Source organism: Petaurus breviceps, unplaced genomic scaffold (assembly GCF_028583685.1).
Source record: "Petaurus breviceps papuanus isolate PSGF00001 unplaced genomic scaffold, PetGlider_PUasm1.0 40, whole genome shotgun sequence".
In the NCBI taxonomy this organism is placed as follows: Eukaryota; Metazoa; Chordata; class Mammalia; order Diprotodontia; family Petauridae; genus Petaurus; species Petaurus breviceps.
The window spans coordinates 2,905,395-2,915,929 of record NW_027186315.1 but is presented as its reverse complement, the minus strand read 5'-3'; positions in this window follow the sequence as shown (position 1 = coordinate 2,915,929).

The following is a 10,535-nucleotide window of genomic DNA, read 5'->3' as shown; positions in this document are numbered from 1 at the left end:
TATTGATAATAGTATGTATATATATGTATATATATACATATGCATATTTGAATATTTGATTTTAAAACTTTGAATTTCCGATTCATTCCTTTCCTCCCTTTTCACCCACCCTTACTGGGAAGATAAGCAGTTCAGTATAGGTTGTACATGTGTGGCTAATGCAAAACTATAACATAGTAGATATATTGTAAAAGACTGACTATATTTCCCTCCCTCCTATCCCACCTCCCACTTGTTCTATTCTCTACTTTGATACCGTCCCTTTTCAAAAGTGGGTCCTTCCAACTTCCCTCCCCCCAGATTGCCCTCCCTTCCATCATAGCTCCTCTCATCCCCTTACCCCCCTATTCTCCTGGAGGTGAGATACCCTATTTAGTGTGTATTTCATTCCCTCCTCAAGCCAAATTCAATGGGAATAACGTTGAGTCATTCTCTTTCACCTTCCCCTTCTTCCCTTCCAGTGTAACCATTTCCCCTTGCCTGTTCTGTATGAGACAGTTTACCCCATTGTGTCTCTCCCCATCTCCTCTCATTATATTCCTCTTTCACCTCTAAATTTCACTTTTTAAGTATCATCCCTTCTTGTTAAATTGGTACTGTGCCCTCTCTCTATGTATACCTGTAAACATATATACACACATTCACATATGTATTCATATGCCCATATACCCTCATATATATATACATATATATGTATATACATATATATATATATATTCCTTTCAATTACTGAGTAAAGATTCATAAGTTACAATTATTGTTTTTCCATTAAGGATTGTTAATAGTTCAACTTTGGTAAGTTCCTTAGAGTTTCTTTTCCCTGTTTACCTTGTCATGCTTGTCTTGCTTCTTGTATCTGAATGTCAAATTTTTTTTCAACTCTGGTTTTTCAGAAAGAATGCTTGAAAGTCATCTATTCCACTGAATGACCATATTTTCCCTTGAAACATGATACTCAGTTTTGCTGGATGAGTGACTCTTGGTTTTAATCCCAGCTCCTTTGCCCTCCAGAATATCATATTCCAAACCCTTTGATCCTTCTGTGTACAAGCTGCCAGATCCTGACTTATCCTGATTGTGTTTCCACAATATTCAAATTGTTTTTTCCTGGCTGCTTTTAATATTCTCTCCTTAATCTTAATTCTAGAACCTGGCTATAATATTCCTAGGAGTTTTCATTTTGGGATCTTTTTCAGGAGGTGATTGGTAGATTCTTTCAACTTCTATTTTGCCCTCTGATTCTAAAACATCAGGGTGGTTTTCTATAAGAACTTCCTGGAGGATGATTTCTAGGTTCTTACCTTGATCGTGGCTTTCAGGTAGTCCAATGATTTTTAAATTATCTCTCCTGGATCTGTTCTCCAGATCAGTGTTTTTTCCCATGAGATATTTCACATTGCTTTCTATTCTTTCATTTCTTTGGATCTGTTTAACAGCATCTTGATTTCTCATAAATCATAAGCTTCCATTTGCTCCAGTCTAATTCTGAAGCCATGATTCTCCTCATTGAGCTTTTGAGATTCTTTTTCCATCTGGCAAATTCTACTTGTTAAGCCATTCTTCTTCTCATTGCCTTTTTGAGCCTCTTTTTCCATTTGAGTCAGTCTGTTTTTTAAAGTGTTATTTTCTTCAGTCAGGCTGTTGACTTTCACTTCATAATTTTCTTGCATTTTTCTCATTTCTCTTCCAATTTTTCCTCCACTTCTCTTATCTGCTTCTTAATGTCCTCTATGGCCTGTAACCAGCTTATATTTTCCTTTGAAGCTTTTGGTGCAGGAGTTCTGACTTCACTGCCTTCCTCCTGTTCCATGCTTTGCTCCTTTTTGTCCCCAAAATAGGAGTGTAATGCTGGAATCTTCTTTCTGCTTTGTTTTTATTGCCTGGCAATGTAGCCCCTCAGTCAAGTGACCCCTGGGATTTTTGCCACAGTAGGACTCTGCCACCAGACAGGGGAGTTTTGTCCCAAATGCTGGGGTTTTCTCATGCCAGACATATTAAATGTGTACCTTCTCTGAGGTCTCCACATGCTCTGGCAAGCTGGACACACACCCCAGGACCTCTACCCTAGACTGTAATCCAAATTCAAGCAGATTAAAGCAAGAGCGATTACCCCTCAGATTGGTGCTTGGTCCCCCTACACTCTGCAGGCCAGGAGCTGAAGCTGCCACATGGCCCTGGGTGCCTGTTCTGGTTTTTCAGCAGTTTCTCTCCCCGGGGGGCAAAAGCAATGCATGCTCACTTACTTGTCCTAAAGTCCAGACTGCACTGAACTCTCACTTTGTCCTTCACATCTGTGTATTGATAAATCTGGAAATGGCCACAGCTGCTAGTGATCTGGAGTCCCTCCGCCATGGCTGGTCAGGCCTGCCCTAGGGCTAAAGTCTCTTCATGGGGCTGGGCTGGGCTCCCAGAGCACTGCCCTGGATTCCTGCCAGCCTTCAGGGCTGTCCTCAGTGGGAAGTTAGCTTCTCTGTGTCATTGTGTGGGTTCTGAAGCTCCAAAGTTTGTTTAGAGTCCCCTTTTTACATGGATTGAGGAAGGTGGAAGCTGGAGCAGCAGGGAGGCCCTGCTTCTACTCCACCATCTTGGCTCCGCCCCCCCCCCCCCAACCTCTTCTTGCTTCTAACAATGACCTACTTTCTTTCCAATTCTGTTTTTATTCCATTTTATCACAATTCATCAGCACAATTATAGACTCAATTTCCTTTCCAAATTATCTTGACCCTATATTTGATCAGTTTAGCGCTACATCTCCTTCCATCTTTGAATCCCTTGAATATGTTTTCCTAATTTTTTTTGTTCTTTTTGCTCTGCCAAACCTAATCATTGGTTCATCATCCTATTCTATTTCCTTTTTCTACTCTTAGTGGATAATAGGAAACTATGCCCACTAGATCCCCTATAGATAATTATTGTTGACCTGTAATTGGGTCTTCAAATCTACATAGAAATCATTGCATTCTTTCTTTTTTTTTTGAACCTCTAATTCTCTCCCACTATGTTTATCCCATAGTTTGTCCTATCTCTGCAGTTCCCTAGTACCATCCTTGCTCTTTTACACCTTCAACAACTATTTTACCTTATTATTTCTTTCTCATTCTCTGAGAAAGAAGTAAGTTTCATTTTTTTTAAGCAATTGTGGTTAAGTAACTTGCTCAAGGTTACACAGCCAGTTTTGTGTGGGTGTTAAGTATCTGAGGCCAAAACCAATACCGGGTCTCCCAACTCCAGGGCCAGTGCTCTTACTTACTGCACCACCTGGCCTCCCCAGAAATCTTCATTTCTAAGGCAATACTTCTGTGTGTGCCCTTGATTCTATGGATTCTCATTTCTAGTAGGAGCTTCCCCATCAGTTGCTCCTTCCCTTTTTATCATCTTAACCTCCTTCCTTCCTACTTCTTCACAAATGTCTACAAACTTACTCTACCCTGATCTATGCAATTAAACAAAAAATAGTTTATTTTCTCTTTAAATCACATAAGCCATTACTCTTTAACTCTTCTCCATTTCACAAACAAACAGGGGAGTGCCTTATTCTTTCTGGCTTCATTTTTCACGAGTCACTTATATCCCGGAACCTTTTAATTTCACTTCTGAGCCACAAATTTTTATTTAAATTGTTCTTCCAAAATGTTTCAGCTCTTATTCATCATTATGTTCATTGCATGTTTCATATCCTGCAACATCCTTAAACTTGCCATAGCTTCTTTTAAGTTGGACTATACTTTTCTCGTGAATAACTTCCCCTTTCTGAAGCATACATGGAAAATTATCTCCAGATTTTTCTCCATTTTATTGATATAATTGGTGCCTTTATATCCTATGTACTGAGAGCATGTAATTTCCCCCCCCCCTCAGGTGCTGTGATTGTCTTTTCTCACATGACTGCTACCCTAGTTCAGAACCTCATTACTTCTTGCTTGAACTGACATTCAAATTTCATGATTGCCCATAGTCTTTTTCTTCTCCAATTCATCCTATATAGTTATCACTTAGATCACTGTTCACAATCCCCTAATATGTCCTTATTGCACCTAGGTTGAAACTCATAATAGTACTCAACACTTTCCTTAACCTGGCTTCAGTCTACCCTTTTGGTCTTTCTTTCACATTTCTTTTCCAGTGTCCAGAAAAGTTCTTTATATAGTAAATGTGCAGTGAATGTTTGTTTATTTGAATTTAACAGGTGTTCTTTGTCACCATATAGAATCAGTAAAGAGTGGGGGAGGAAAGGTTTTCATTCTGAATAATATCATATATTTTAGAAATATTTACCTAACATAAATAATGTTAGAAATTATGCCTACATAGAAATAATATTATAGAATAGGACCAATAAATTTGGGTGGTCTGGTAAAAGCAACACTAATACATCTTGCTTCCATAGGAGTAATATTTGGCAAGGTGATATGATATTCATTCTTTCTGATTTGCTTATGAAAGAGAATGAGTGGATTTTATAGTTTTGTGTTTTATGTAATTTGTCATTGAATACATTATGGTAGAAGTTTATGCTAAACATACCTATCAGAAAACAGATTTTTCAGAATAGAGGTGGCAAAATGTTCACAACGTGAATACTAAATATATAATTCAATTCATAAGACCATTTTTGACTGAAACTACTCTGAGAGATATATATCAGAAAGTTCTGGATTGAGAATCAGAACACCAAAGTTTGCATCCTGACTCTAGATCATACTGTTTATGTGACTTTGAAAAATTCACATAGTTTCTCAGGACCATTCTTGACTACTCAGCAAAACTGAATATGATTCTATGGGGAAAGATTGTCTATGGTTATACAGGAACTAAGAAGTAGAATTAGGAAGCAAATTCATATTTTTTATTGCAAATACTGTATTATGGACTCCTAGTGGAAAAGCCTAGGTGGTAAAGTAGAGGAAGAAACTGAGTTCTCTCACCATTACCCTTCAAACAAATTTAAAATAGCATCAGAAACACAGTTCTGGAAAGGCAGAGCTCATAAAAGTTTGGAATGAGACATTTTTCCAGCACCAACACAACTAAGAAATGTCTGAAGGAGAGTTCTATAACATGGGATGGGGTGATAGCCTGTAGCTCATGTGACTGAAACTCTAATTGTGGACCTGTGAGTTGGCCATAGTAGAAAAAGAAGTTTTTGGAGCTCTCAAATCAGTAACATTAAGGGGATAAGACAATTGGTCAGAAAGAGATTATAAGGAACCTCTGTCCTAGAACTGGGCACAAGACAGTTTGGCAGTCTCAATAACTCAATAACTATATGTACTTCTTGGTCACATGGTCTCTAGGTGAGAGAGGAGTACTTGCTGTCCCAAAGAATGAGAAACTCTTAAGAGGCAATATTGATTATGGTGACAAGGGAGCAAGGGAACTGAGAAACATTATTGCACATGGTTTCTAGGGAGTGGGGACTACACATTCCCACAGATCATAACACCTGGGAAGCATCAAAAATTTCCAAAAAAAAACCAACCCATAGAATTAACACTGGAAACAGCAGTGGGGGGAAAAAGCATTAAGTGCCCAACCTTCCACTGAAAAGAAACCAATATTACCGTAAAGTTCCAAGTCTAAAAATAGATTAGCCAAAAAATTTAAAAAAGCAAAACTAAGAGCCTGACCATAAATTAGATACTATGTTGGCAGGGAAGATTAAGATTCACATTCAAAAGAAAACTATGATGGCAAAAGAGCTACAATAAAATCTCAAAGGTAAAAAATAAAGTGAATTAGACACAATCCCAACAACAATTCTTGGAAAAACTTTAGAAAATCATGTTACAAATCAAGTAAGAATGGTAGAGGGAAAATTGGGAAAAGAAATAAAAGCAATGCAAGAATATTATGAAAAGAGAATTAACAACTGGGTAAAAAAGAGACACAGAAGTTTTTGAAGAAATTAATACCTTAAAAACCAAATTAGTCAAAAGGAAAAAAGAGGGGTGGGCGGGAAGTTCACCAAACCACAAAAAAAATTCATTAACATTCGAATTGGGCAAGTGCAAGTTAATGATACCATGAAATACCAAGAAATAGTAAAACAAATTCAAAAATGAAAAAAAGGAAGATACGAAATAGTCACAATAATATATGAAATTCTGTTACTCTAAATGAGTGCATCAATAAAATAAAGAGAAATCAATAAATTGGGCATACAACTAGAAAACAACTGGAAAATTAACACATTTAGAATCTCTGATGAAATATAGAAATACTGAAAATCAAAGGCAAGATAAAAAAAGCTAAAAGTAAAAAACAAGAACAACATTGAAAAAAAATTAAATAAAACTAAGGACTAATTTTTTTGGGAAAAAAAGGGATGAACTGTTGGTTAATTTGATTTTTTTTAAGAAGAAACATCAAATTACCACTATCAAAACTGGAAAGGGTAAATTCACTAGCAAGGAATATGAAATTAAAATGATTATTATGAGCTATTTTGCTCAATTATATTTCAGGATAATTGATATTCTAAGTGAAATGAAGGCATATTTTAAATTATTTTCAGCCAATTTCCACAAGATTTTTTCTACCCATCGTTCACCCATCCCCACCACAAAAGAGCAAGCAAGCCCACTAAATATCCCCTTCCCCCAATCCCTTCTTTCTTACATGCTCCCCCCTCACCCTCCCAACTTTCTAGTAGGGCAAGATGGGTTTCTCTACCCAGGTACCTGTATATCTCATTTTCCAGTTGCATGTAAAAAACAAATTTTTAAACATTTGTTTTTAAAACCCTGGGTTGCAGATCTTTTTCCCTTCTTCCCTCCTCACCCACACCCACTGAGAAGATAAGCAATTCAATATAGATTGTACATGTGTAGTTACCCAATTCATTTCTATAGGAGTTATATTGTGAAAAACTAAGTATATTTCCCTCCATCCTATTCTGCCCCTCCACTTATTCTGTTTTCTCCTTTGACCCTATTCCTTGTGAAAAGTATTTACCCTCCCCCCATCTTCCCTCACTTCTAACCTCTCCCCTCTTATGCCCTACCCCCTATTTTCCTGAAGGATAAGATACCCAATTGAGTGTGTATGTGTAGCAGCAAGCACCCCAAGCATCCCCAGAGTTGCTGCCAACACAGGGTCTTGGATCTGCTTTGTTAAAGGAAAGCAACACAAAATGGGTTAACAAGCTTACTTTAATCAGTAAAACATATGTATCATTTACCTAGTTCAGGGGGAAAAGGTCAGCACCCCAAACTTCAGAGTATACAGACAGATTTATCAAGACAGAGAAACAGATCAAGTAGACAGTTTCCAAACTGTCCAACCATTACATCCATACCAAATCAACATCTGGGTTTCAACATCTTGGTTTTTGCAGCTGCCAGATCTATTAGATGGCTGTCCTCTTTAGAGCCCCCACACGATCTGGCTCACTGGTCGCACACTATAAGACCAGCCCCCAAGATTGCCATCCAATTCCAAGCAAGTCAAAGCAAGAGCAATTACGCTCTAAATGGGTAATCTGCTAGGAGCTCCAGAAGCATCCACACATCAGTGGCTGGAGCCTTGGTGCCTCTGCCCGCTTCTCACTCTGCAACCAGCAGCCAGACTGCACTCCTCCTTCCACCCCTGTTACAGCAAAATTCCACACTAACATTTTATTTTGGGTTTGGCATTTATGGATTGAAGATTCTGGAAATTGCCACAAGTGCTGGTGATTTACTCTTGTGAACCTGCTGGTCAGGACCACCCTGGGCCTGTAAGTCCGGGTCAGTCATAACTGTGCTCAGGTCCCAGCAGGCTGTGATGGATGCTTCCTACTGGCCTGCAAGGCTTTCTTCAGCAGGGGATTTGTTTTATTTTTCTCTGTCACACTCTGGATTATGCAGCTCTAAATTTTGTTAGAGTAATTTTTTTTTTTTAATATGTATTGGAGGAGGTGGAAGCCAGAGCCCTGGGAATGTTCAGTTTCTACTTAGCCACCTTAGCTCTGCCCCCTCAATAAATGAACAATTTAAAAATAAAAATTGCCCAAATTAAGAGGAGTAGATATGAAATACTTCAATAACCCCACCTTAGAAAAATAAACTGAATAAGTCATAACTCAATTACCTATGAAAAAATCCCCAGGACCAGACAGATTTACAAGTAATTTCTGCCAAACATTGTTGGAAAATCTATTCTAAATTATGTAAACTATTTGAAAAGAATGAGTAAATAAGTAGTCCTACTAAATTTCTTTTCTGACACAAATATAGTTTAGATAAGAAAACCATGGAGAGCAAAAAGAGAAAAAAAATATAGTAAAACTTCCTTAATGAATATGGATGTCAAACTTTTAAATAAGATGCTGCCAAGGATCTCATAACAATATATCAGATAGATCATATTCAATGAATATGGGAGATTTGTACAAGCTATTCAAGGTTGTTTCAATATTAGCTAAATTATAATCATAATTGACCATATTCATAAGGAATAAAGCAAAGACAAAATGATATGATTCTATCAATAGATGAAGAAAAAGCATTTGACAAAATGCACCATCCTTTTTGCTAGAAATACTAGGAAACATAGAAATAAGTGGAATCTTTGTTTAAAATGGTAAGCATAATCTATCTACAGCTAAGAGCAAGCATTTTCTATATGGTGATCAAGTAGATCCTAATAAGATGAGATTTGAAGCAAGTCTGTCCACTATCAACTCATATATTCAACATTGTACTTTAAATATTAACTATAGCAGCAAGACAAGGAAAAGTAAATTAAGGGGTAGAAATATGAAATGAGGAAACAGAACTATCACTATTTGTATGTGATATTATGGTATACTTAATGAACACTAAACACCTAAAAAAGAAAATAGTTGAAATAATTTATGACTTTAATAAATTTTGAGTATATAAAGAAAGCCCACAAAAATCATCAGTATTTCTATATTTTACCAACAGAACACAGTATTAAGAAATGCAAAGAGAAATTACATTTGAAATAATTGCAGGTATTATAAAATACTTAGGAGTCTATGTGCCAAAATAAAAACAAGGACTGTATTAATACAGTAATAGAATGCTTTTCACATACATAAGGACAGGTCTAACAAACTAGAGAAATATTATTTTTTCTTTGATCATCTGAACAATATAAAAATAAGATAATTCCATTTAAATTAATTTGTTTAAGTAGCATGTTAATCAAATTATCAAATAGTTATTTTATATAAATGGAAATAATAAAATTTGTATCTGGAAGAACAAATGATCAAGAAATACTAAAAAAAACAATTTTTAAAAGTTTGAAGAATATGGTCTATCCACACTCAATTTCAAATATATTAAAAAGAGATAACCATCAAAACTTTCTGGGATAAGCTAAGAAATTGAGTGGTGCATCAATGGAATAGATTAGTTACTCAATACACAATAGCAATTTAGGGCTTTTTTAGAAATGCAAAGACATAATTTTTTCAATAAGAAGTTAATATTTAAAAAGAAAATCACATGGGAAACTGGAAAGGAGATTGGCAAAAACTAGACATAGACCAACATCTCATGATTTATACATAAAGAATGACATCATAAGCAAATTAGGTGATTATGGAAAATTTTATATGTAAGATCCTGGAAAATGGAAGAGATTATGAAAAAGAAGATATGGAGATGATTTCAGGAAACAAAATGAATAATTTAGATTATATTAAATTAAGAAGCTCTTGCACAAAAGAAAAAGATCAATGAAGACAAAATTATAAAAAAAAGGGAAATGGGAAAATTCCTATAATTTTTTTTAATTAAAAAACTACATCAAATTTATAAGAAAAAAATCCATTCCCAATTGATAAATGGTTGAAGAATATGAACAGGGAATTTTGAGTAGAAATCAAACCTATCAATAGTCACATAAAAATGCTCTAAATCATTATTGATTAAAGAAATGCAAATTGTAACATCTCTGTGACAGCATCTCACATGTATCATAATGTCTAACATTATGGAAAAGTAACTGGAAGGGAAGTTGAAAAATTGGGACACTGAAACACAAAAGCACTAATGAAATTGGTCCAACATTCTGGAGAACAAGTTTGACCTATGGCCAAAGAGCTATAAAAAATACATATCTTGTCACCGATCAATACCACTATTTCTGTATTTCAAAGAGATCAAAGAATAGAGGAAAGGATACATATGGAAATATACAAATGTATGAAATATGCATATGTGCAGACAAACCCACATATGTATGTATTCATAGCAGCTTGTTTTGTAGTGGCAAAGAATTGGAAATTTTGGGATATCCATCAATTTGGAAATAGTTGAAAATGTTATAGTGTATGATTGTGATGGAATACATTTGTGCTATAAAAATGAAATTTGGGATGGTTTCAGAAAATCTGGGGAGATCAATATAAACTGATGCAAGGTGAAGAGAACAGAATTAGAATATTGTACGTAGAAACAGCAATATTATAACATTAAAAGGATTTGAAAACGACTGAAAACATCATGCTAAAAAGCATGAGAGCAAGCACATAGTTTTGTTTCACTCCATTGGTAACTGGGAAGGCACAAGAGCATTGT